Source organism: Amblyomma maculatum, chromosome 11 (assembly GCF_055883805.1).
Source record: "Amblyomma maculatum isolate TAMU_Amacu chromosome 11, ASM5588380v1, whole genome shotgun sequence".
Classification (NCBI taxonomy): Eukaryota; Metazoa; Arthropoda; class Arachnida; order Ixodida; family Ixodidae; genus Amblyomma; species Amblyomma maculatum.
In genome coordinates this window covers 67766919-67794566 of record NC_139354.1, presented here as the reverse complement: position 1 = coordinate 67794566, position 27648 = coordinate 67766919, and the positions used below count along the sequence as shown (strand labels likewise).

The following is a 27648-nucleotide window of genomic DNA, read 5'->3' as shown; positions in this document are numbered from 1 at the left end:
TGCCATTGGTATTCAAAACCGTATAAATCTGTACGTGTCCTATATGTCTCTGCTTTGCTGGCATCAATTTGTTTCAGTGTGAGCCTGAAGTGTTTTGTTAAAGATGAACGTCGTTTTGCGGATCTCGCTTTTTGTTCTCTGCTGGGCCGCTCTCGTTGAGTAAGTATGTACTCTGTAAGAGATTTGGCTACTTTATTTTAATTTTGTAATGCCATGAGAGGTTATGCGCAAAAAAGGCGACACGAACACAAAAGACACGAAGACCGAATCTTCATGTCGTGTCTTCTGTTTTCGGGTCGTCTTTTTTGCGCCTAACCTTTCATCGCATTACGATATTACAATGACATAAGACACGACATCACGATTCGGTCTTCGTGTCATCCTTTTGTGCATAGCCTTGCATTACATTACATCCTACTCTCTACATGGAATATTAGCCAAGTTTTTATCAGCAATATAAATCCACCACATAAGTTTGTTGCGATCTGTTTAGATCGCAACAAAACCAAAATTGATTGGATAAACCGTAACATACCAAACATATTGTCGCGTGAGTGGACACAAGTATATAACATTCTGCATGTGTACGCAGCACGAATTGTAGAAGTACGTTCTTGCGTTTTCCGTATATGCAACACAGGCTCAGACGGGCAATAAGGACAAAACTTTGCTGAGTTCAACGTTTGCTTCTATCGGAAGGATACAAACCGTTGACTTGGTCGTAAATACGAATATTAAGTGTTGTAAGAATGGGGGGTTTATTCAGCGGATCAACAGGACTTGATCAGCAGGACTGAGCAGATCAGCTTCGAACACAGCGGCAGCGAACACAGGCAGATCCAGCACGCGCAGCGATCACGATGCCACTGACTGGCATGTTCCTTGTGCACTTCTTCCTCTTCACAATTACCCGCGGGACGAAGAGGAGACATCCTGGCGACTTACGGTGTGAGCAAGACGGCAGGGTCGTAATAGGGTTTGAGGCGCTGGACGTGAACAATCTCGCGTCCGCGCCGGCGTAGATCATGGGACGGCGTAACAGGTTCCACCACATAATTAACCGGAGAGGTGCGCTCCAGAACACGGTATGGGCCATGATATTTAGCAAGAAATTTTGAAGACAGTCCAGGGGCATTGGAAGGTATCCATAGCCACACAAGAGCGCCAGACGAGAAGTGCGGTGTCGAGTGTTGGCTGTCATGGTTGGATTTATGGCGGTACTGGGTGTTGGCCGTGAATGCGCGGGCGATTTGTCGACAGTCTTCCGCATGCTGGACTGCTTGAGACGCAGGTGTATACTCTGATATGTCTGGCTGATACGGGAGTATGGTGTCGATTGTTGCAGAGGGGTGACGGCCGTAGAGGAGAAAAAAAGGAGAGAAGCCAGTAGTAGACTGCGTTGCGGTATTGTATGCGTACGTGACATACGGAAGGACGAGGTCCCAGTTTGAGTGGTTGGAGGAGATGTACATAGAGAGCATGTCGCCAAGGGTACGATTAAAACGCTCAGTGAGGCCATTAGTCTGGGGATGATAGGCGGAGGTGGTTCTATGAATTATGTTGCACTTGGTGAGCAAGGCTTTTACAACATCACTCAAGAAAACGCGTCCTCTGTCGCTGAGCAGCTCTCGAGGTGCGCCATGGCGAAGAACAAATCGCTGCAAAATGAAGGAAGCTACTTCTGACGCTGTGGCAGATGGAAGTGCGGCGGTTTCTGCATACCTCGTCAGATGATCAACGGCTACGATAGCCCAGCGGTTGCCGGCCGCAGTGTAGGGAAGCGGCCCGTACAAATCAATGCCGACGCGGTCGAAAGGACGTGGTGGGCTGGGTAACGGCAGCAACTCTCCAGCAGAACGTTGAGGAGATGGCTTGCGACGTTGACAGGTGAGGCATGAGCGAACGTACTTGAGTACAAAGGTGTACATACCCCGCCAGTAGTAACGCAGCCGGAGACGAGTGTATGTCTTGAAGACGCCCGCGTGACCGGATTGTGGGTCAGCGTGGAAATAGTCACAAATTTGCGAACGTAGCTGCCGGGGAATAACTAGCAACCACTTGCGGCCATCTGCACAGTAGTTGCGGCGGTAGAGGAGGTTATCACGAATGGCGAAGTGGGAAGCATGGCGGCGGAGAGCACGCGATGGAGAAGCAGCTGTAGGATTGGAGATAAAATCGAGGATAGAGTTTATCCAAGGATCTTGCCGCTGCGCTGACGGCATGTCATTGATGTGAAGCGATGGCGGGGAGTCGTCGGAAGGGGAAAGGCTCGCGACCTCAGCTGTAAGGGGGCAGCGGGAAAGTGCATCGGCATCGTGATGTTTGCGGCCAGAGCGGTAAACAACGCGGACATCATATTCCTGAAGGCGAAGAGCCCATCTTGCCAGTCTGCCGGACGGGTCTTTCAGTGAGGAAAGCCAGCAAAGCGCATGGTGGTCCGTCACTACGTCAAAAGGGCGACCATAGAGGTAAGGGCGGAATTTAGTAAGAGCCCAAATAATCGCTAAGCATTCTTTTTCAGTGACAGAGTAATTGGATTCAGCCTTCGTGAGTGTACGGCTAGCATAGGCGACCACGTATTCAGCATAACCTGCTTTGCGCTGAGCGAGCACAGCGCCGAGACCAATACCACTGGCGTCTGTGTGGACCTCAGTAGGCGCTGTGGGGTCGAAATGACGTAGGACAGGCGGTGCCGTGAGGATATGTCGTAAAGCATTGAAGGCATCGTCGCACGCTGGTGACCACGACGAAAGGTCGGAACTGCCGGACAGAAGTTCTGTCAAGGGAGCAGCAATGGAAGCAAAATTCTTAATAAAGCGGCGAAAGTAAGAGCACAGCCCGAGGAAGCTACGTAGATCTTTGATGGAAGTCGGTTTGGGAAAGGCTGTTACGGCACGAAGTTTGGCAGGGTCTGGAGATACACCTTCTTTGGAAACAACGTGGCCGAGAATGTTGAGCTGGCGGGCGGCAAAACGACATTTTTTCAAATTCAGCTGCAGTCCGGCATCAGATAGGCAGGTCAAAACGTGCTTCAGACGGTAGAGGTGCGTGTCAAAGTCACGAGAAAAGACGACAATGTCATCGAGGTAGCAGAGGCATGTCTTCCACTTTAGGCCACGCAAAATGGTGTCCATCATCCGCTCAAATGTTGCCGGAGCATTACAAAGGCCAAACGGCATAACTGTGAATTCGTACAAGCCGTCGGGAGTTACAAAGGCAGTTTTGGGGCGATCAGCCGCTTCCAAGGGGACTTGCCAGTACCCGGAACGTAAATCTAGGGAAGAAAAGAGTTCGGCGCCTTGCAAACAATCGAGAGCGTCGTCGATGCGCGGGAGAGGATAGACGTCCTTTCGCGTTATCTTATTAAGGCGGCGATAATCGACACAGAAGCGGATAGAGCCATCTTTCTTTTTTACAAGGACAACAGGTGAGGCCCAAGGGCTGCTTGAGGGCTGAATCACGCCATTCTGGATCATTAGGTCGACTTGCTCTTCTATAGCCTGGCGTTCGGTTGCAGACACACGATAGGGACGCTGTCGTAGTGGTGCGTGGGTGCCGGTGTCGATGCGATGAGTGACTGTAGAAGTTTGACCCAAAGAACTTTGATGAGAGTCGAAGGAGGAGCGAAAGTGATGTAGTAGGTTCAAAAGCTGAGTGCGCTGCTCTGGAGGAAGATCGGCATCGATGGAACGGAGAAACAAGTCTGTAGAGGGGGGAGCGGGCGCAATTGAAGGGGGGCTGAGGGCAGTCACGGCACAGTGCGGCGCGTCGTCAGGTTCCTCAGAGATCAGAAGAGATGCGATTGGCTGGATACTTCCGAGACATTCGCCATGGCGCAAAGCAGTAGGGGAGTTAAATGGGTTAGAGACCCATAACATGGAAAAGCCAGCGGAAATAGCGAGCACTGCGTAGGGCAATGGAAGGCACTTGCGGCGCAGGAAAGTATGGGCTGGTGTGAAGAGAACGGTGTCATCGCTAAGAGATGCACAAGCGACACGAACAAGCACTGAAGAGCAGGGAGGAAGGTCGATATCTTCGGCGACGAGGGCTTTAGCACCGGAATTTGACTGATCAGCGTCTGGTAAGGCATCGGGCATAGTCGAGAACCCCACTTCAGCTCGAGCACAATCGATAATAGCAGCATGACGCGACAGGAAATCCCAGCCTAAAATTACAGCGTGCGAGCAACTTGGCAGCACGACGAACTCAATCGTATAAAGGGAATTTTGAATAACTACTCGAGCGGTGCACGCTGCTAAAGGCTTGATATGCTGAGCGCTGGCCGTTCGCAACGAAAGTCCCGCAATTGGCGTCTTCACTTTCTTTAAAGTGCGACATAGTTTTGCGTCCATTACCGAAATCGCAGCACCAGTGTCAATTAGAGCCATGACAGCAACACCCTCGACGAAAACTTCAATTAGGTTTGTCGGCGACAGATGAGGACTTGGGAAGTTCGACTGGGTCGCAGTTCTCGCCTCAGGAACTGCGGCCTCTAGTTTTCCTCATGTGAAGCGTTCTGTCGACGTCGCATCGGAGAGATAGAGCGGCGTCGCGGCGACGGTGAACGGCGGTCGGACATGGCTGAGCGGTCTGGGGAGAACTGAGGGCCAGCTGGAGGCTCGGTAGGCGCGGAATACTGAGGCGTCGGAGACCAGTATGCAGAACCATGAGTAGGTGGTGCCGACACCGGGAGACGGTTGCGGCAGTAACGAGAAATGTGTCCAGCAAGCCCGCAAGTGTAACAGATTGGCCGGTTATCCGTCGTGCGCCAGGGATTACGTGGTCTTGGAGCCGGTCGCATAAACTGCGCAGGTTCTCGCGCAGGCGCAGGAGGCGGCTGAACGTAGGCTGGTGGCGGTGGAGCATATGCAGGTGGCTGTCGGGCCGCAACAGCCGCATAAGTTAACGGCGCTGTAACAGGCATGGGTTGAGGGGCTGGAGGAAGAGATTCAGCTACCTGTTCTTGAATAATGTGGCGCAAACTAGGAGCCAGGTTTGAGGAAGGTTCTTGATGGCAGGATATAAGGGAGAGCTGTCGAGCAACTTCTTCCCGAATGAAGCTCTTAATTTGTGGTAGGAGCGCAGAATGTTCACATGCATCTGTCAGGCCAGCAAGGGACTCGGAGTGCATGGTGTTCGCGCGAGTTATGGCCCTTTGTTTTCGCAGTTCATCATAACTTTGACACAGTGTGACCACTTGTGCGACGGTGCGGATATCTCGAGCCGACAGCATCTGAAAGGCATCGTCATCGATGCCTTGCAGAATGTGCTTGATCTTCTCGGCCTCTGACATGTGTGGGTTAATGCGCTTGCACAGGTCGACGACGTCCTCGATATAGCTCGTGAAATTTTCGCCAGCTTGCTGAGACCGCGTACGCAAGCGCTGTTCAGCGCGGAGTTTCCTCACAGCTGGTCGGCCGAAGACTTCAGAGAAGCTGGCTTTAAACGCGGACCATGATGGAATGTCCGCTTCATGGTTTCGAAACCATAGGTTTGCTACGCCGGTGAGATAGAAAATGACGTTGCTTAACTTTGTTTCCGCGTCCCATTTGTTGTAAACGCTCACTCGTTCATAGGATGTGAGCCAGTCCTCGACATCGTGGTCGTCAGTGCCGCTGAAGATGGCGGGGTCACGCTGGCGGAGGGAGCCGGGGCAGATGATGGCAGAGCCAACTTGTACGGCTTGGTGGTTGACGTCCTCAGGCATCGCAGGAGGTGGTAATGTACGGCTGCGGAGTTCCAGGGCGAGAGGATAGATCTTACCCAGCACCTCCACCAAATGTAAGAATGGGGGGTTTATTCAGCGGATCAACAGGACTTGATCAGCAGGACTGAGCAGATCAGCTTCGAACACAGCGGCAGCGAACACAGGCAGATCCAGCACGCGCAGCGATCACGATGCCACTGACTGGCATGTTCCTTGTGCACTTCTTCCTCTTCACAGTGTATATTTACAGCACATATACATAAACTGTGGTTTCCAAAAGTAACCAGGCTGCTCCAAAGGTTTCAAGAGCAGGCACGCGGCCGTGTGGCGGTGTTGAGTTCGCAAGCGGCTGCTGGCGCTCGTCCGCTCTGAGGGTAGAGCAGCTGACGTGAATTCGCACTCTCGCTCTCGCTGTTCGAATGACTAGGCGCGTATGACGCGCAGGCTGCGCTTTAACATGTGCGGAGCATGCTTATGCCGATCGAGGGCGCTTACTATAGCTATGGTGCTATTTTCTCTTTTCAATAACTGCCCTGAAGCGGAAATCGCGTATTCGATATATAATTACGCGCGCTCGAATTTTGTACACCGCTACTCAAATGCAGCAGCGAAATCGCGACATTTTTGCTTGTATATTAAAGAAGCGTACCCGACCCCGAAAGTTAAATTGGTTCACAGGAAGGGAAAGGCGCAGTAACTGTCACACTTGCTCTGTGGACACCCGAACCGCGCCGTAGGGGAAGGGAGGAGGGTGGGAATGAAAGTGTAAAGAGAGAAAGAGGAGCCGTAGTGGAGGGCTACGGAGTAATTTCGACCACCTGGGGATCTTTAACGTGCGCTGACATCGCACAGCACACGACGCCTCTTCGTTTCGCCTCCATCGAAACGCAGCCGCCGCGGTCGGGTTCGAACCCGGGAACTCCGGCACAGTAGTCGGGCGTCTTACCACTGCACCACCCCGGCGGGGCCGACCCCGAAAGTTAAGTACGCTTTCTTGCGGTGCCTTGCGTACTTTCACTTTATGCGCCTCGGGCGCAGAGATATCGAGAGGCTTGCTAACCCTTTCAACCCCAGTTATCTCTCCTTCATATTGAAAAGCGTGTGTATAGCCCCTTGGTTATGCTTTGTTATATTAATGCAAGGCTTGATTATGAAATGTCTTGTATTTTCTTGTGGGTAAGTATTTGTGTACGAACCGAATTGTAGTGAAAAGTTCCTTGCGGTTATTTTCTAGGCACGCAAGGTTATTTTTCTACACGCACAACTCTTTATTTCTCGCCAACACTATCTAGCAACTATAACCAGTTTTTGTGTTTTCCGAACTTGCCGAACACCGCCACTATACTGAGCGCCCTCGCTCGGCAACTTCCGTGCTCTGCACACGTGAAAACACAGCTCGCACATCATACGCTCCTAGATTTTAATATTTAATGAGCGAGATTGAGGGCGTAGGGTTACGTCAGCTGCTGTACCTCGGAGCTGTCGAGCGGCCACAGGTGGTTGCGAAAGCCAACGACGCCCCACTAGCGCACCGCTTCCCCCACAGCCTTGGGAGCAGCCTGGTTACTTTTGGCAAAGACGGTACACAAGCACAAACTGCAAGCTGCAAAAAGCAAGTTACAAATAGAACAAACATCGCGGTTTCAAGCTATGCGTTAGAATAATTTTACTCACAGACGCGGCATATGTATTCATTGGGTTCTAATGAGAAAGGAATGGTACTTTTATTTTCTTGCGCATTTTAAAGCCTTAACTAAACAAAATTTTAGCGATAACCTTCAATAAACGGTGTAGATCATCAAAGAATAAAAACGTGCGATGTGCAGTGTCCTCAGCATCCAATATTGGGACATGGCCTTGGATAGAGCGGCAGTGTTATGCATGTGGTCCATGCTCGCTTACAATGCAGAGGCTAATGCAGCGCTTACGCTTCACCGTTCGCCGTGTTAAGGCTAAGCGGCTGCGCCTGTGATCAAGGGTGGAATATTTTAGCAATTTCAAAATCTATTCCATTCCCTCAGTGATGACGTCAAAATTGCGTATGCGGTGACAACTACGTGAACTTACTTCTGACGTCCTGCGATGTCCTTGCAAACGTATTATGCCCAGATTCAAATTTTAAGTGACCAATGGCAGAGAAGGCGATGGAATTAAATAGTTTTTAATCGAATAGAATCGTTATATAATTCAATTCCACCTCAAAGCGGCAGCTATTAAGAATACAGTTCTTTGAATAGGACCTTGCCACCGTGTTAGCCGGGCATCTTGGCTGTCCATGATGTATGGCTCTAATGAATCACTGTTTATTTCTTCTTTGTGCGCGAAGATTCCTGTAGGGAAAGGGGAAAAATAAATCGGCGACAAGCATGCCTGGGCAAATTAACATGTTTGGGACTCCTTGACGTGATCCGTTAATACTGAGCTGAGTTTTTTTTTTAGACTATGCGAGTGCAGGCCCTAGGCGCTGCAATGGCCAAATAGGAACAGGAATGTAGACCTTTCATTACTTAATGGAAAAAATGGTGACACTATAGGGAAAATCAGCCGAATGAAATGATAAGAGAAATCTGTATTCACAAGGGAAAGTTCTTTTCTTCCTTTAGTGGTGCACTGTAAGGTTACAAAAGAAAGTTTTTCTTATTTTGGGAATTCGCTATTCCCTAGGCTCCCACCACTTCCAGCTTATGTATTTCGTGAAGACTAATAGCAGACATTTGTTCTGTGATTTAGCATGCCGCTAGCGATTAAAAGATGGCAAAGCTTAAGGTGTGTCAAACGTAGGGATTGACTTTGTTATTGGTAGCATTACTGACAGGAATAACGGATCGGATACCGTCCGCAACTTGTCTTTGGAATGTTCATCTCCATACAAGCACCTTGCAATTGGTAAACAGTAAACCCCGAACTATGGGTCCCTGGTGCCACACACATCCCTTTTCTGACAGTCTTAAGCTACCACAGCCTCTGAAAGACCAAAGAAGCGATATAAAATCCCGACTGACCATTCAGCAAACAAAGCGAAAATGAAGGGCTAGTTATAAGTAGGATACAAAGGAAACCAGCAGCCACCGACGCCAACGAAAGCATAGTGTATTTTTTGCTTTCTGTTCAACACTGTAGTTCCAAGAGCTCTGCAGGAACATCAGTGACAAAATGCGCACGTCTGAGGTTTGCTGTACACGGTAGATCGCGCGCCCCTTGTCGAACAACCAGCGTTCCGTTGAACGCATCAAACCTCACCAGCGTTCTACAATCTCGCAGGCACATCTCGCGGCCAGATATCGCAGACGCGACATTTTAAAACTCATTACACACTTCTAAATACTATCACCTAATTATCTGGCTCATTAAATCAGAAACATGCCCACTTCCGGTTTGCGTGACGTCACATCCCTTGGACGTCGACATTAGTCGTATGCCTATTTCGACGTACGATTGATTTAACTTTTTGACATGAATTAATTAACTTACTCCTATTCAAAATACTTTTTCACACCATCTTCACAACATCCTTAAAAACCACAACCCTTAATTTATTTAATCCTACCACCTAACTCTCATAAAAATAGCCTAGTAATGCTTTCGCATTAATAATTGAATCCTTCAGCCACTCTTGTCGACTCACGTCCATAGCGGCGGACGTGGAAATTATGTTTTCTCGAATACTACGATAAATATATGTATAATTGAGAAAGTGAAAGCTGTGGCATAGCACTGTTATGCTACGTATAAAATGAAGTATCCAAGATTGGACCTCGTCTTTAAGCAAATAGCAAACAAGCTAAAATCGGACACTTAAAAAGCAGCCAGCAGCCACTAAAAACAATGGAAGAAGAGTTTTCTGGTATTAATCGGTAAGAAAAAATATTGAGATAAACGATTAGAATGAATACAAACCAGCAAGTGCAAGTTAAACCCCCCGCGATCAACCGTCACGAGAATAAACAGAGGTTGTTAGGGTGGAGAATCACATGCATCCCCTGTCCCGATTATAACGCCTCCTCCAGTGCATTATCCTCGACAATAACGTGATACTAGTCATCAAACGACTGACTCAGCAGCCGCTTCTGGAATAGATCGGGTAAGGCACTCAATGTCGACATTGTCAAATGACTTTCTTCTTTCTCTAATACGTTCCGTTTCAGGTTGCCGCCTCAATTTGTGAAGATTTTCGCGCAAAACGCTTCACAAGTTTTCACTAACGTGGCACTGCTCTTAGGTAACATAGACAAAACACCTTTTCCTCGATCGCTTTTACCAACCATCATGAAAAACACGTTGACATTCTTCTGTAGCTTGACGCTTACGAGGTGACTGAAGCTTGGCATCAGAGGTTTTCCTGTTTTCAATCGTTTTCTGGGCATCTGACTGCTGCTCGAACGCAACATTCATTAAGACTGCGTTCGCATAAAAAACCTATTTATCAGAAAGTATCCTTAGAACAGCCTCTGATTTGGTGTTTTCATATAAGCCTTTTACAATTCCGTGAGCACTGTTTTTCCAGAAACCGGGAAAAAAAACGGGTTTTACCCGATTATTTGGGAACATGTTCATGGTGCAAAAACTGGGTAGACACGAGTTTTACCCGAAAACGAACAACCATAAGTATACGCCGATAATGTATTGTGAGCACTGAAATATAACTGACAATGTTTTTACCATCATGTTTTACCGTGGTTTTACATTTCACAAAAAGTTCATAACAAATACCCTTGTCACTGTCGACCTCCTAACATCTCATTACTTACGCCTCAAATGTTATGGTCTCCAGAATCGCTCCTTGCCACAACGGAATCCAGCCTCCTTGTCTTGTTGAATTCTGTCTGATCTGCAGTATGAAATATACGAGCTTAGTTATCATTATTTGGGACATATACCCCATCGAGCTGGTGCAGTGGTTGAGCTGCTCGACTGCTGCTGTGGTATCAAATACCGGCTGCAGAGCCCATTTTGCAATCGAGGCGAAAAGCAGGGCGCGCGTGTACTGCGCGATGTTAGTGCACGTCGTGGGACTACTTTTCAAAGACGTGCTGCAGTTATATGGTAAGCGGCTACCACATCCACATACCGCGAGTTCGCGACAGAGCAAGCTGAGGGCACAGTATGCATGCGCCTGCGCTTCCGCTCCGAGGGAAGCAAGGCCCAAGTTAAAACCAGAAATGTTTAATGTCGAAAAAGCTGTATCACAAAAACTACACTGATCCTCCAGACCTCAGTACGAACTAAAAGCCCAGCCACAAGACCCGAGAGCAGGGCCGCGGCGTCGCTTACACGATGCAAATGTCATTCACGCGTAGGCGGTGGAGCTCAGGGCGCTCCCAGGTCGCACGGCTAACCAGAGGGTCAAAGCGCGCCCGACACATAGCAAAGGAGAATGAGGAATGCGCGGAGCACATCTCGACAACACAGGTCACACGTCGATGGCTAAACGAGCGCCGCCACTGGCACTGGCCAACGGTGACGGAGCAGCGCGCCAACAAGGCTCTCCCGACTCAGAAGCGTCGGCGCCGAACAGGCTCGCGCAGAACTCTTTGCGGGCCTGTTGGTCTCGAGCAAGCATACAAGATAAGCCCGTGTTCACGAACCGCGGCGCCCCGGCCGAAGCCGGGGGAACTCGAGGGAAAAATGTACGCACCTGCTGCTGGCCGAACCAATGGCGGTCTCCGCGTTCGCTTCGCCCGGAATGCCCCGCGTCGAAATCACTACGTAACCTGGAGGTAGCCCTGTCGGGATGCGAGATGAACAGGGGAAGAACGACGCGGATGCTGTGTCAACAGTTCTCGGAAGAGCTCTATTCAGGAGGGGTCAGCAGCGCGGCTGCTATCCCCTCCCTTCTGCAGTGACCCCAAAGGGGGTCTCTAGCAAAAGAGTAGCACCGGATGCATGTTCCGCGTCGCTCCGGAAACGCAATCTTCATAACGTTAAAGACATCCAGGTGGCTCTCTACCTCGGCATTTCATAGCCTTAGTCGCTTCGGGACTTTAAGCCCAGTTATATATACAAGCATTTCATAGTTCTATTATAATGTTTTCTAACTAAAAAGCGCACATGTGTCAGGAATTAATATAATAATGTCCTATTCATTTGTCTCTTCATAAATGCAAAACACCTCTAATGACAAAAGTTTCACACTCGCGTGGACAGAGCAGACCTAAGTATCACCTCCGTGGCGAAAACATCTGGCATGGTAGCCTCACCGGATCGGTTATCCCGCATTTTTAAGTGCGACCGCCTTATATTTCCCCTCACCCCCCCCCCCCCCTCCGCCGAGGTGGCGCGGAGGTTGCGGCGCTCGACTGCTGCTCCCAAGGATGCGGGATCGAATCCCGGCCTGGGCGGGCACTTTTCGATGGGGGCGAAAAGCAAGGTGCCTGTATGCTGTGCGATGTCAGTGCACGTTAAAGAACCCCAGGGGGTCAAAATTTCCGGCGTCCTCCACTACGGCGTCTCTCATAGCTAGAGTCGATTTGGGACATTAAACCCCACAAACCATACCGAACCTTATATCTTCGCTCAGGTCAAAAGCCAGCGTTGTTGATTTTACCTTCTGTCATAGGAGATTCAAATGATGGCATAGCTGGTGTAAGATGACACAGCACAACATGATATGTGTAGACACGAATAACAAAACGTAATCTTCATTGAGACTTCAATGTCATTACTTACGCTGTCATGCTTTATAATTCATAGCCAGTATTCAATGTCATACCCGATGGCTCATGGTCAATGTGCAACATAGCTTGACTCGGGACTTTACAAAGTAGCAAAATGCTAGCGGGTGCCAAGTTTAAATAAACCCATTGTCTGCTGTCATGAAGTCATGGTCATGACTTATTACTGTTGCTAATTATACAGCATATTATGTATGAGCTTTTCAAGGAGTAAAGTAAAGCGTAGAGTTCGAAAAGCATTACGCATAGTGACAGTAATGACCACGAGTCACAACTATATGCCACGTGCTCTGGGTCGGCGCTTTATACAGCAACGTAGTGCAAAATATTGTACCGTTTCCGTTACATTAGAGAGATTTTAGCTTACCGTGATCCGCGATCCGCCACCGTCACCCTCTACCGTGCGTGGGCGGGACGCACAAGCTGATTGGTCCCGATGCGGCAGGTCTTTGTGCCGACAACAAGTATGTGGTGCCATCTATCGGCGTCAAGGGAATCTGGGCATGCGCAGTGGAACGTGCGGTAGCGGATCATGGTAGCGGATCGCAGATAACGGCAAGCTAAATCTCTCTATTATTCTGTTAGATACGCTAGGGGATAAAAATTATAGGGATTCACTTAGGTCTGCTTAGGCGCAAAAATGCGCAAGCATGTCATGTTTCGTCGCTTGTTTCTCTGTGCGCTTCGTTGCTTAGCACTATTGCTTATTTGCCGTTTCTATCACTGAAATTCGGAAGCCACATTTTGGGACCAAAGAGACCGAATTTAGGCAGACTGCCTAAATTTGGAAGGTACCATTAGGATTACGTTATCAAATTAGGCGAACCACCAATGTAGATCAAAATGGGCGAAGTCAAATTTCGAGAGCCCAGGAGTCATATTTTGGGTTTGGCCCACAAACATTTACAAGTCCCCACTGAGCTGGCCATACTCAGATTAGGTTAGATATCAATTCAGGCCAAATTAGGACAAAGTCACATTTGGGAATTTCAGGGAGGCAACGTTTTCATCGTAATAATATTAGGCCGCGGAAAAGGCAATTTTAAAACTATGAAATGTTTTAAAACAATTTTAAAACTATAGAAATGTTGATCCGTACGATGGTAGTTTTTGCTTACCGCCTTCCGCCGGTGCAGTGCCAGGCCGTGTTCTTGTACGCTAGCTCCACTGCTAAGGCGTCCCAAAAAATAATTTCCTTTACTACAAAACAATTGAGTTCAGAGAACGTTTTATGATCGAGCGGCCCTTTTACCAAAGCGTCTTGTTGATCACTTACAAAGCGCCGTCCGCTGTTGCCTCGGTGCTAAGCAATGTAGGCCTAGCGATGATTAGGGAGGAGCAGATGGCCACAACGCCGTCATCCGCCACGCTCGCGGGTGGCACCATTGCTGTAAGCTTGCGGTATCCTTTGCTGTAAGCCTCATGACCTTATTTACTTTTACAATGCGGCTGGAGCGAGGCTTGGGTCTGGCAGCGAGCAGGGTAAACGAAGAGGCGGGACTGGGTACTGGGTGCCTCAATGTAGCGCGCCGCGCCTCTTACACTAGGCTGCTGCGTTGTGGGGGGGGGGGGGGGGGGTACTCGAAGATTGTACAAAAGCGCCGTCGGACGGCAGTCTATGAGCATTTCATGTGTTGTTTTTGAGACATGTTTCTTCGTGCAGCGTGTACGATGCTCTAGCGGGCCAGCTCATGCGGCTTTCATATTCAGGCGCCGTAGTGCTCTACAATCCCGCCCACAGGCACCGAACTATTGCCTAGGTTAAAAGCGTTAACAGAGATCGAAAAGCAGTTTGCGGTAACCAGGGTTAGCTGCGTACTTGCTGTTTAGTCCGCCACATCAGTTTCGCGTAACCGCGGTTGACGCTGCTCGTGCACAGAATATGCCGCAGACGACGCGGCGTCACTTTATGTCGTCACCGGTTACGCCGGTAGCCAGATGAGCAAGCTGTTCACGTAGAAGCAAAAATACTATTTTTAAAATATCTGTATACCTCCGGTGGGGCTGACACTTTAAGGTTTAGTTGGCTGGCACATCGGGAATGAAATTCAATAAATAGTTTATAATCTCAAATTGGTGTTATGACCCCTTTAAGGTCATAGGCAATCGGCCTTTAACATTTTATTTTCTTTTTAGATTTTGTGGCATCGAAGGACTGGTACACAGTTTGGCATAATGTTAAGCGCCTTTAGTTCGTGTGGTTTCTGGGGAACGAAAGGCACACTATCTGTTTCACTTCTCGCTAGACGCGTACGCGTAGAACGAATTACATGCATTTGGACGTTCATAAGTTATCGATTAGAATCTGTACCAAACTAGTTTTCAACTTGGCTGGCAGATGCATGCTAAGTGGGATACGAAATGATGTGATACCACCCTGAGCCCATCGAACGATTGCGTCGCAATTTTATCCGAAATCAAATGCGCATTTCGGTCGACACGCTTTTCAAAATATGTGTTACGGTGGCTCTTTTTCAATGGATTTCCTGGAACTTTTTTAATACGGCGTATTAAAACACTTCAAGAAAACGAATCTGATTTGATCACGGGGCGGCTCAAATATTACTTCACTGGCCTCTGTATTAATCATTTACGCCATCGACGCCTTTTATATTGCCACCTTCAAAACCACAAATCTGACAACAATAAAAATTAGCTCAAGGGAGCTGCTGAAATTTCTACTAACGTGCGTTGCTTAGCAAACGCTGACATCTCGGGGTGCCCGGCGCCTTGCTTTTAGCGTCGATCGAAAAGCGGCCGCTGCCATCGGGATTCAATCCAGCATCCTTGTGGCCATAGCAGTCGAGCATCCTTGTGGCCAGAGCAGTCGAGCATCCTTGTGGCCATACCAGTCGAGCATCCTTGTGGAAATAGCAGTCGAGCATCCTTGTGGTCATAGCAGTCGAGCATCGTTGTGGCCATAGCAGTCGAGCATCCTTGTGGCTATAGCAGTCGAGCATCCTTGTGGCCATAGCAGTCGAGCATCCTTGTGGTCATAGCAGTCGAGCATCGTTGTGGCCAAAGCAGTCGAGCATCCTTGTGACCATAGCAGTCGAGCATCCTTGTGGCCATAGCAGTCGAACATCCTTGTGGCCATAGCAGTCGAGCATCCTTGTGGTCATAGCAGTCGATCATCATTGTGGCCAGAGCAGTCGAGCATCCTTGTGGCCATAGCAGTCGAGCATCCGTGTGGCCATAGCAGTCGAGCATCCTTGTGGCCATAGCAGTCGAGCATCCTTGTGGCCATAGCAGTCGAGCATCCTTGTGGCTATACCAGTCGAGCATCCTTGTGGCCAGAGCAGTCGATCATCCTTGTGGTCATAGCAGTCGATCATCCTTGTGGCCATAGCAGTCGAGCATCATTGTGGCCATAGCAGTCGAGCATCCTTGTGACCATAGCAGTCGAGCATCCTTGTGGCCAAAGCAGTCGAGCATCCTTGTGGTCATAGCAGTCGAGCATCCTTGTGGCTATAGCAGTCGAGCATTCTTGTGACCATAGCAGTCGAGCATCCTTGTGGCCATAACAGTCGAGCATCATTGTGGCCAAAGCAGTCGAGCATCCTTGTGACCATAGCAGTCGAGCATCCTTGTGGCCATAGCAGTCGAGCATCCTTGTGGCCATAGCAGTCGAGCATCCTTGTGACCATAGCAGTCGAGCATCCTTGTGGCCATAGCAGTCGAGCATCCTTGTGGCCAAAGCAGTCGAGCATCCTTGTGGCTATAGCAGTCGAGCATCCTTGTGGCTATAGCAGTCGAGCATCCTTGTGGTCATAGCAGTCGAGCATCGTTGTGGCCAAAGCAGTCGAGCATCCTTGTGACCATAGCAGTCGAGCATCCTTGTGGCCATAGCAGTCGAGCATCCTTGTGACCACAGCAGTCGAGCATCCTTGTGGCCATAGCAGTCGAGCATCCTTGTGACCATAGCAGTCGAGCATCCTTGTGGCCATAGCAGTCGAGCATCCTTGTGGCCAAAGCAGTCGAGCATCCTTGTGGCTATAGCAGTCGAGCATCCTTGTGGCTATAGCAGTCGAGCATCCTTGTGGTCATAGCAGTCGAGCATCGTTGTGGCCAAAGCAGTCGAGCATCCTTGTGACCATAGCAGTCGAGCATCCTTGTCGTCATAGCAGTCGATCATCATTGTGGCCAGAGCAGTCGAGCATCCTTGTGGCCATAGCAGTCGATCATCCTTGTGGCTATAGCAGTCGAGCATCCTTGTGGCCAAAGCAGTCGAGCATCCTTGTGGTCATAGCAGTCGATCATCATTGTGGCCAGATCAGTCGAGCATCCTTGTGGCCATAGCAGTCGAGCATCCTTGTGGCCAAAGCAGTCGATCATCCTTGTGGCCATAGCAGTTGAGCATCCTTGTGGCCATACCAGTCGAGCATCGTTGTGGCCAAAGCAGTCGAGCATCCTTGTGGCCATAGCAGTCGAGCATCGTTGTGGCTAATGCAGTCGAGCATCCTTGTGGCCATAGCAGTCGAGCATCCTTGTGGCCATAGCAGTCGAGCATCCTTGTGGCTATAGCAGTCGAGCATCCTTGTGACCATAGCAGTCGAGCATCCTTGTGGCCATAGCAGTCGAGCATCGTTGTGGCCAAAGCAGTCGAGCATCCTTGTGGCCATAGCAGTCGAGCATCCTTGTGGCCAAAGCAGTCGAGCGTCCTTGTGGCCAAAGCAGTCGAGCGTCCTTGTGGCCATAGCAGTCGAGCATCCTTGTGGCGATAGCCGTCGAGCATCTTCGTGGCCATAGCAGTCGAGCATCCTTGTGGCCATAGCAGTCGAGCATCCTTGTGGTCATAGCAGTCGAGCATCCTTGTGGCCAAAGCAGTCGAGCATCCTTGTGACCATAGCAGTCGAGCATCCTTGTGGCCATAGCAGTCGAGCATCCTTGTGGCCATAGCAGTCGAGCATCCTTGTGGCCATAGCAGTCGAGCATAGTTGTGGCCAAAGCAGTCGAGCATCCTTGTGACCATAGCAGTCGAGCATCCTTGTGGCCATAGCAGTCGAGCATCCTTGTGGCCATAGCAGTCGAGCATCCTTGTGGCCAAAACAGTCGAGCATCCTTGTGACCATAGCAGTCGAGCATCCTTGTGGCCAAAGCAGTCGAGCATCCTTGTGGTCATAGCAGTCGAGCATCCTTGTGGCTATAGCAGTCGAGCATCCTTGTGGCCATAGCAGTCGAGCATCCTTGTGGCCATAGCAGTCGAGCATCCTTGTGGCTATAGCAGTCGAGCATCCATGTGGCCATAGCAGTCGAGCATCCTTGTGACCATAGCAGTCGAGCATCCTTGCGGCCATAGCAGTCGAGCATCGTTGTGGCCAAAGCAGTCGAGCATCCTTGTGGCCATAGCAGTCGAGCATCCTTGTGGCCATAGCAGTCGAGCATCTTTGTGGTCATAGCAGTCGAGCATCGTTGTGGCCAAAGCAGTCCAGCATCCTTGTGACCATAGCAGTCGAGCACCCTTGTGGCCATAGCAGTCGAGCATCGTTGTGGCCAAAGCAGTCGAGCATCCTTGTGGTCATAGCAGTCGAGCATCCTTGTGGCGATAGCCGTCGAGCATCTTTGTGGCCATAGCAGTCGAGCATCCTAACCATTACACCTCCGTGCGGGGGGGGGGGGCAATTACTTGCATTGTACATATTCTGCAATAAGGAAAATGTATTCAGCGCCATTTGTGGAGGAAATCTGAAAAATATAGGTTGTTACCAGCAAAGCTTATCCAAAAAAATTAATTCTTAAGAAAGAAAAACTTTTATTTTGAGAAATATGCATTACTTTTCCATTCGTTAAAATTTAAAATGTTTCTTTTCACATTAAACACAATCTCTGTAAACTAATTTATTCTTTGTCCATGTGTTTTTCTTTACTTCTAGTGACCCAATCCCTACAACACCACACTGACCCCTTCATTGTTATCGGTTATAAGAAATTATTCACCTCTTTGTTTGAGGTTGAGGCACACAGGTGCTAAGTTTTCAACTATACTTTCGCTTCCATCTGTGTTCTAATTTCTCTCTTTGGAGGTGCGAACCCCGCACTCCATTACATCGATTCACTCCAGGAAATGGAAGCTGATCTTCTGTTTTTCTGCTAAATTACTTCGTGTAGAAAGTTAGGCTGCGATTATTTATTCAGCTGGTTTTGTTTTTTGGGGACAAATTTTCGGCGAATAATCTTAATATCAATGCGCCTTTTACACGTTAGGAGAAGCATTTTCGATGTAATCGTACTTGTGAAACCAATAAAATGCGTAGTAGCTGGTTAATCGAGATACATGAGGTACCTTATTGCATAGTTAGTACGCAGCTTTAAAATGCTTCTATTTAATAGTTGTTAAAGAGTAGTTTGTAGGTATAAATTTTCATGACGAGGTTGCGGAGAGAACTGAAATTGCGATTTCAAAACATTTCTTTGATCTTTCTTAATTCCAAAAATTCTTCTGATGGCTGGCGAAAAACCACTACCTCATACCTGGATAAATTTTGTTGGTTTCCTCCTAGGAGGATATATGTTCCTATCTTCTTAGATTTGTTCGACTATAGCACTTGTTGGTATGAGTTGTTCATTTTGGTACTCATCTCAATGCTCCGAAAATGTGATCGTAAATTTATTTGCTGGTCGTATTTACAAAATATAAAAGGGAATCAACAGGTCGTCATGGCTATCGTTCATGGAGGCAGAAGTCTCCATGAACGATATTCAGGCTTCTAAGTAAAATAAGCTGAACGACTGATGGTCCTTAAACCCTCAAAGGCATTGGTACAAGTATTTCGCTTTTTAGTAACACTTCATATCTCTCACATATTTGATTATCAGCTACTTCTTTCAGTAGCTGTGTTCAGCGTTTACCAGTTTTTCCTCATCCGATATTTTGAATTTATGGAATGAATGAAATTGTTACTCTGAAGATAACTATTTCGATCGCGCGAGCAGTGCATGGGACCTGTCATTTTGCAAACCCAAAATAGTACAGCAAACGTAACTGAGAGTAAAATAATTGTAAATATAGATTATTTAAGCTTGTTACCACTGTGATCATCACAGAATGAGCTAACGAAATTTACGCGATGTGAGACTACTCGGGGAAGGTTACCAACGATGTTGGTAATGTTTAATCTAAAACGACAGTGGGCAGATAGTATACATGTTGGTAGGAAAAGCGAAAGGTTACACTATTACAAGATTTAGCTTTATAGATCCATTGCAAATGGCTCTGTTACCGTTTCTCGTTTATCCGACCTCTTTCTAACTGCGTGTTTCCTTTTTCCCAAAACAGAGGAAAGGCTGCAATATATATTTAGCTATAAAGTTATGGTGACACACACCACTATTCTGCCACTTCAGATCCTTTTAGCGGGCGCCTGACTGCATAAATTAGAAGCTTCCCTTAAACACGGAAGAGCCAGATCAGAGCCGCCTCCTCTGCGTCTCCGCAGTCACCATAGGTTTTCTTTAATTTCTTCAAGTGAGAGGACGATTCGCTGAGTCGGTAGATTCTAGTTTATTGCGCCATATTTTTTGCAGCGGCTGTATACAGGAGAACAAACGGATAGCGCGGTTTCTATAACCATGGCATTTTTCCCGTTTTTAAGATCACCGGCCCCGCTTAATGCAATATAGCCAGTACGACACTAGTTAGTAAAGAGGAGCGTTGAAAGTTCAAAACTCACAACAAGCCAATGGGCAAAGAGCAGCTAGACAGGATGCTGTGTCAAGTCCTTTCGTACTTTTCCTGTATATGTTAGAAATCCAAACAGAAATAAAGTTATTGAGTTGTAATCGGCAGTACTCGAATTTAAGCTTCCTGGTTATGAAGATTAAGAGCATCAAATATTAGCCTGTGAACACCAGCTCCAGTTGCCAGCCGCAAAGTATCCGGCATCTCAATAAAGGTACACCTACCTACCTACCTACCTAGGGTATATGTCAAGCAAATAGTTTTCCCTGCTTCCTTAATATGTTTTCAGATATATTTGCAGTGAGAAAATCTTCGATTTGTTAGAGATATTGAACAACGATTAGGGGTGTTACTGGAGAACAGGCCTTTGACTCGCATTTCGGTTGACACGTCTTTAAAGCTTATCAAATATCCGAAAGCCCCAATCGCAAGTTTAAATTTCAGCACAGCAGGGCTTATAATCTTGTTCTCAGCGAAATGGCGTTGAGACAGGTTTAGCAAAACTAAACGATGCATATCAACCAAATCATCTAGAGCTAATACTCTTGACAAAATTATTTTCTCGTTATTGAAAGCATTAAGGAATTACTTTCCGTTCTCTTGTTTTTTTCTGCGTCTACGTTAGTAGAAAGCTTTACTGCTACACCAAGGACTGCAGGAACAGATTGCCTAAACACGTAATTCAGCGTTCATTAACTTTCCTGTTTTCAAATTTCAGATCAGGCAATCAATTGGGCAGACTTCCTATTCCAAATCCTTTTCGAAGACCTCAACAAATTCCAAACCCGTACTCTGAAATAGAGAGGTGCGCAAGTGCGGTAAGATGGCAATTATTTCAACTTCTTTTATGCATGTAAATGTTGTTCATCAATTGCACAGAAATTTTTCAGTTTATTATATTTTGAAGCGAAAGCTTCACTGGGCGAGCTGCGGCGCGTTTCGCGTACGCCGGAGTTTGACCTTCAGCCGATCTACTGCCTCATGCCTAGAGACACGCCGCTTCTTCGCACATATCGTGCACGGAGAGGGCAGCCCTCCATTCTCTTTTTGATTCCTCTTATTTGCATTGAAAGCCTTTATTTTCTTCGCACACCTGGCAAGCCAAATTCCTACCAGTACAGTCGCTGGTCTTCTTAGAGCACCGCGCACGACGTCATCGCAGGGCTATGCGTCTCACTTGACTTCACATTCGCAGTGCTTTTCAGCTGCTGCGCCGCAGCGGAAGGGAAGGGGGGGGGGGGTTAAAACTTATATATATAATGACTTATGGCGGATCTGTAGTGCAATTCCATGAATAAGGCAACGAAGTTTCGTACAAGCGCTCGCTCCGCTTGCTTACGAGCCGAGTCTACTCATACTGCCAACTTCTCTCGCTGTGAAGAAGCAGCACGTGGGCCAAATGAAGCTGAGAGATCTAAACTAGCCATGACAACTCCCTAATAGCGAGAAGAGAGACGTGCACAGCGACGACGTAAGGCGGCGTGAAGAAGGTGCGACAGGAACAACAGAGAAGACATTCGGTGTCATTCACGACAACTACTGCTTTTGCTTAATGCATCCTTGCCTAGCTGAGTTAAGCTACAGCCAATTTTTTCTTCCCTGTCTGCTTGTTACGACCAGAGCTGAATAAAAGGTTCACTGCACAAAAAGCGTACCTCAATCTTATGCCACTCATAGAATGTGGTGACCATACTAAGCTACTGAGCAGCCTGTTTGACGGCCGAAACTGCCTGAGCATTTAATGATGTTTATCCACGAGAATGGATGCGCCTTTATTCTCTTTAGCTGCTTTCGCATCCGCGCAAACATCTATCGGTATTCCGTCTTCATTGACTAAAGGAGGCTGGCAATATCCTCTTCAGATTTGTAGTTTTCAGTGGTCAACAGTGCGCCGCAGTGTTCTCTGTCTAGCGTGCCATTAAACTTAGACGCTCTTCCTCTGACTTGATGGCATGTTTGGCGTTTTGTGCGAGTTCTTACGTTTCTATGCAGTGGCATACACATGGTTTTCATAAAGGTAGATAAGACTTGTTTCTCTTTTTCTTTCTGAATCTTGTGTTAGGTATTTAGGTCGATACTTCAAAAACACTATGTGAACGAATAAGAATTTATGTACGTATAATTTAGCCACCGCCAACTACTCCAAAATTTTCCCTCCTTAAGCAGTTCTCATTGTTTTCCTAATCTTCCTCTTGAATTTATCATTCATGTGCACAGTTTTTTTATAGCACAAGAAACGCACATTGTAATGGTTTGTCAAAATGCGTTCGCAAGCGTCAGAAAGTGCTTGACTCTTTTTGCAGCTTCGAGAAGAGTGTGGGCACCTCGTCGTAAATGTTTAATCTCGGAAACAGCTCTACAAACGCATAAATGATGTCAGGCCGCACGTGGCTAGACCGCTGAAAGTGCACAAAATTATATTAACGGAACGTCATCAAAGCAATTGACCACGCCACCAATATCCCATTTTATTACTACCTCAGACAATACTTGTGTACTTCTGTCCCTAAATTTCCTGCCCCTCGTTTTTTCAAAAGCACCAAGGATGGTATTAAAATCACCCAAGAGAAATATAGCAGTTTGTCTGCAATAAAATGCTACTCGACGATTTTAAACAAACTTGCCGTCTCCGCAGCACTGTTAGGTGCCTAAAGCCCTATTCAAAATTGTGGCCATCTATCGGACCATCAGCGGAGCGCACACGCAACGCCATGTTCAAGGGTTTAGCTTGCTGGGCTACAGCCCGCGCTTTAGCTGCGCCAGTTTTCAGCTGTGGTTCTCCCGTTACATGCTTCCATTCCGAGCTGAAAAAAAGACAGATAACCTTACGATGAACCTGACTATGTCACCTGCGTTCTCTATTTGCTTCTTAGAATAGTAATGCGATACCGAAACTAGTTCCGAATGGCAACAGCAGCGTTGATTCAACAGAAAATTATCGTTCGCATTCCTTAATTACTTCTCCTCACTGATACGGTGCATTTCATTATACATTACTCTATGGCACATACACGCAGTAACTTCATATTGCTGCAGGGTGCAAACCTGATTTCTGCGATGCTATTACCACAGCCGTCAGCCGCCGCTGATGCTTTCGAGCCATGCAGCGCACCCATAGTCATGCCAAAAATGCTGCTACGCGTACCCCCCGATGTTGGTGGCGTTTCATAATAAGTTACTCGAAAAAGAATCCACGAAGGACATTAATATTGCTTCTTTCCTTCCAATAGACAACATTTCTTGGCTCGCTAGTCCTTAAAAACAGCATGTCCGTAAAACCTGTCAATGATTAATTGCGTTGCTTTGTAATCCAGCCATTAATTGAGAAAATATGTAAATAATATGAATAATTAGGTCGGTGAAACGTTGAAATATGGTGTTAATAATTGAACGAATTAAGCTGCAGACTGCAGCCTTCGACAGAACGTGCCCGTAGGAACTGTTAGCACAGCGCGTCCACACGAATAACCAGGTAATTTGACCAAATTCTGAACTCGTAAGAATTGAACCAAAATTGATGTCTACACCTAAATCGCGAGTGGCCAATTAAGTGGTTCCGTCCATTTTGGGATGGCCCACCCTTACCTCTAGACCCCCGAAATTTGACATACCTTTTCCGTAATTCGTGGCTAACCTTATTTCAGTATGGGCAACTCAATTTTGACTTTCATGTTTGTGTGTCCTATTCCAAAGTTTGGCTTATGTATTTCCTAAAATTGACTTTGTTCGAATTTGACCTAAATTGATGTTGAATCAAAATATCCGTATGGCCAAGTCAATAATGACTAATACACTTGGGTGAGCGACCCCAGAAAGTGGTACCTTGACTTTAAAGTTTGAATGCATACGAATTTAGCAATTGCAAAAAAATCTTTTTTGCAATTGCTAAATTCGTATGCATTCAAACTTTAAAGTCAAGGTACCACTTTCTGGGGTCGCTCACCCAAGTGTATTAGTCATTATTGACTTGGCCATACTGATATTTTGATTCAACATCAATTTAGCAAACACACTGATATTGCAACAATAATGGCTCTCATAATGTCCAATGGCGCAATATACTCCAGGTCACCCCTGCTCCACTATGCTCACCTCTATTAGAGGCCAGACGATCAAATAGTCTGCTATAAGATGATATGTTAGCCGCTGGTTTCTTTTTCCAGCATATTTCCTGAAATAGAGTTGAGAACCATTTCTGCTATAGCTTGAAAAACAAAACCGAGAACATATTATTTATTCCCTTATGGTCTAGCATATTGCTTGGCGTTTTGTGTCTGCATGAAAACCTGCAAAATCCCGAACTCAAAGGCTCAGGGAGGGTCAGTAAGCAACGATGGTAAGCAACGAATTTTTGAACTTATGACAGAACTAGGCATGCAACTGGCAATGGTTTTTGTATTTCTGTACATAAGCAGAATAAAATGTACATGTTAATTTTTTTAATGTAGTATTGCTGCCTAAAATGACACCACTGCGCTGGATATGAAAGTATTGACACTGCAGCGGAGACACTGCTGTGTCCGTGCTCTCTCCAGGCATTTAGTGTCGATGTACCTCATCGGTGTGTAATAAACAAGTTACAGAAACTCTGGTGTGTATGGTATTAATAGAAACTGCAAGGTGAACTTTACGGTTCTACCCAACAGGCGTCCGACGTGATCGGCGCGTGCCTATCCTGCTTAGATAGGTTGCTTGAGGCACCGTCACATTGTGGTTTGAGTTCGTGACCATTGATACCTTAGCAGACCCTCCGGTCCGGATATTCACCTCATGAAATGATGTTGTAAATGGAGAAGGAACGTCAAGCATCTTTATATACAATGTAATATGGAAAGCATCATTTCTGTAATGCAGAAATTCTCTCTTATGCCGAGTTTTTTCTTTTGCTTCCTCGAGTTCCCGGGGTAGCTGAAAAAATTCAATTTCGTTTTCACTGTCTAAGTCCGAGATGGGTTCAATTCATGCACGCATCATACACTAAACACTAGTCAGGATCTCTCCCTGTGTACAATATTGATGACGAATTTGGTGTTTTATTTAGAAGGGTTGGCTAAACTGAACAAAATTGGCTTCTCTTTGCTTCTCGAGTTCATTGATTGTAAGAAACTAGTAGCACTGGAATATCTAGTAATATTTGTCATCCGCGAGCAATATGCTTCTCTTCTGCAAAATGCAGCAAACACACTGATATTGCAACAATAATGGCTCTCATAATGTCCAATGGCGCAATATACTCCAGGTCACCCCTGCTCCACTATGCTCACCTCTATTAGAGGCCAGACGATCAAATAGTCTGCTATAAGCTGATATGTTAGCCGCTGGTTTCTTTTTCCAGCATATTTCCTGAAATAGAGTTGAGAACCATTTCTGCTATAGCTTGAAAAACAAAACCGAGAACATATCTTTTATTCCCTTATGGTCTAGCATATTGCTTGGCGTTTTGTGTCTGCATGAAAACCTGCAAAATCCCGAACTCAAAGGCTCAGGGAGGGTCAGTTATGCACACGAATACTGCAAGACTAATCCGGAGTATCATACTTCGGGCGGCCAATGTACTAAACGTACCTTCACACGCAAAAAAAAGATGAAAGTTGCCTAAATCTAATGTAGAGATGAGGATTTAAATCGGAAGCCTTACTTGTCTAGTAGAGCGACTTTCGTAGTCCGTGACAGTTTGGCCTTGAAGTTCAGGAGGGATACCGCGCGCGTGACTCGCCGCCGCTGCACCAACCACCTCTGATAAGCTGTTTCAGCGTGACTAACTGCATGACGCACCAATTGCATGGAAGATAGGCGGGCACTGCTTGAGTTTAGCTGTTGTGCACGGAAGGATGGAATGAGGACGCTAGTCTATCTCTGCCCTAGCTGTATTCTGTCCCAGTCGTGAAAGTGGAAACTTTGTCGGAACTTCTTAGAGATCTCGCTGTGCTTGCTTCGGAGTGAACGCAGAAACGTGAGTACAACTGCGCAAGGGGGCCGGCTAAAACAACAACCGCAAGTTCGACGAGCTAAGCACTGACACAAAGATGCAGAAAGGCAACAGCGACAATCTTTAGAGACGACCATGAACGCCTAGCCTTCGACTTTGGCGAGAGCCTCGGAAACCGACAAAACAACTTTAGTGAATGCTAGCAATACGGAACCTTCGACTAGCCATTTCGTTCGGTTGGCAAACTGGGCTTTGGCTTCGAGGGTGTTCGAGACTCACTTGACGTGCAACTCGTTTTGTTTTGTGTGTAACATGAGTGGCCGGCTTAGCAACACAGCATAACAGGGTACAACAAGCTTTCCCTTGCATAGCCAGGCCTAAACGAGCTACGCTGCTGCCATTTTTTTTAACATACGCTGAAATATATTTGCGCTGTGGAAAAGCATACGTCCATCATTATTTTCTAATAATTCCTTATTATCAAGGTCAATAAAGTAAGCCGTACTACAATATCAACAGTTGTTGTCCGCTTTGCGATCGACGAAGGCTGCTTGCCAAGCAAAAATACCTTCCATAACACTTCCTCTAATAAATATGTATTTATTAAAACCTGAATAATAGGTTGAAGTTGCATCATGGGCGCCGTTTTGTGGTGCAGATCACAGCTTCAGCACTGAAAGCCAATAACAGACAACGATGCACTGATTAGATATACTTGCAGCGTTTCACCTGCCTTTTGCCACCAAATGACCGTAAAAGTGACACAAGCGCCTACTCACTATAGGAAGATATATAGACAAAACGAGACTGCAAGTACACTTCCAGCCCAGGCAAATACATATGAAAGCGTCAAGCTAGAACTGTGGCCAACACATTCCACATAAAGCTGAACACTTGAAAATACACTGGAAATTTTAAGTGCTTCATACATCCTTTCCCGTAACCAATAACCAGCAAAGGCGCACGAACGACTTTAGATGACAATATGTGCGGTGATCACGAAAGCTCGCCTTTCGTTATTACGTTAATCGTCATATTTTAGCACAATATCTTGTGACTGCTTAATTCTCTTAGAAATCGTGGTTTTAATATCGTCTACAACGTAAGGGGTTTTAACATACGGTGGCTTGGGAATAAGGTTATCTCATTGTTCAGTAGAAGGTCATGAATCTGATAAGATATTTCAGCCCACATTATATATATTCAGCTATGTTGACAGCGGGTTAGTTATGATTTCTTCCAAGTATGCCCAAAGTTTTTCACGTTGGAATTCAAACGGAAATAAATGCAGAGAAGACGCTGCTTACAAAGAAATGTGCTTACAGGTTGCATTTCATATCAAATTACAGCTTCTGTTGCTCTTAACCGAATATGATGCTTACTGACTATGTCATTCTGTCCTTTCGCGCGCAGTGCATTCCCCATTCATCCAGAAACGACTGCCCATATCTCTGCGGGTGCTACAGACAGCCTGGAAGCCGATGGTACGGAAGGTGCTTTAGTCGGAACGGTCCGCATCCTCATGACCTCGATCCATATTTTATTGGGCCACTTCGAACTATGCCACGTTTGTCGTCCTCAGGATCGCAGGGTTCACACGGGTCACAGAGAGGCTCAGGCAAAAATTGATTGTGATATAAATAAAAATATTTGCTTAAGCATT

The 27648-nt window shown here is 46.9% G+C and overlaps 1 long non-coding RNA gene across 1 annotated transcript; it reads left to right on the top strand.

Annotated features, from left to right (window-relative positions):
- On the top strand, positions 1-27648 carry LOC146174040 (uncharacterized). Its single transcript, XR_014701983.1, has 3 exons — positions 1-159; positions 20775-20874; positions 27399-27648. It is a non-coding gene; the product is annotated as an uncharacterized LOC146174040 (long non-coding RNA).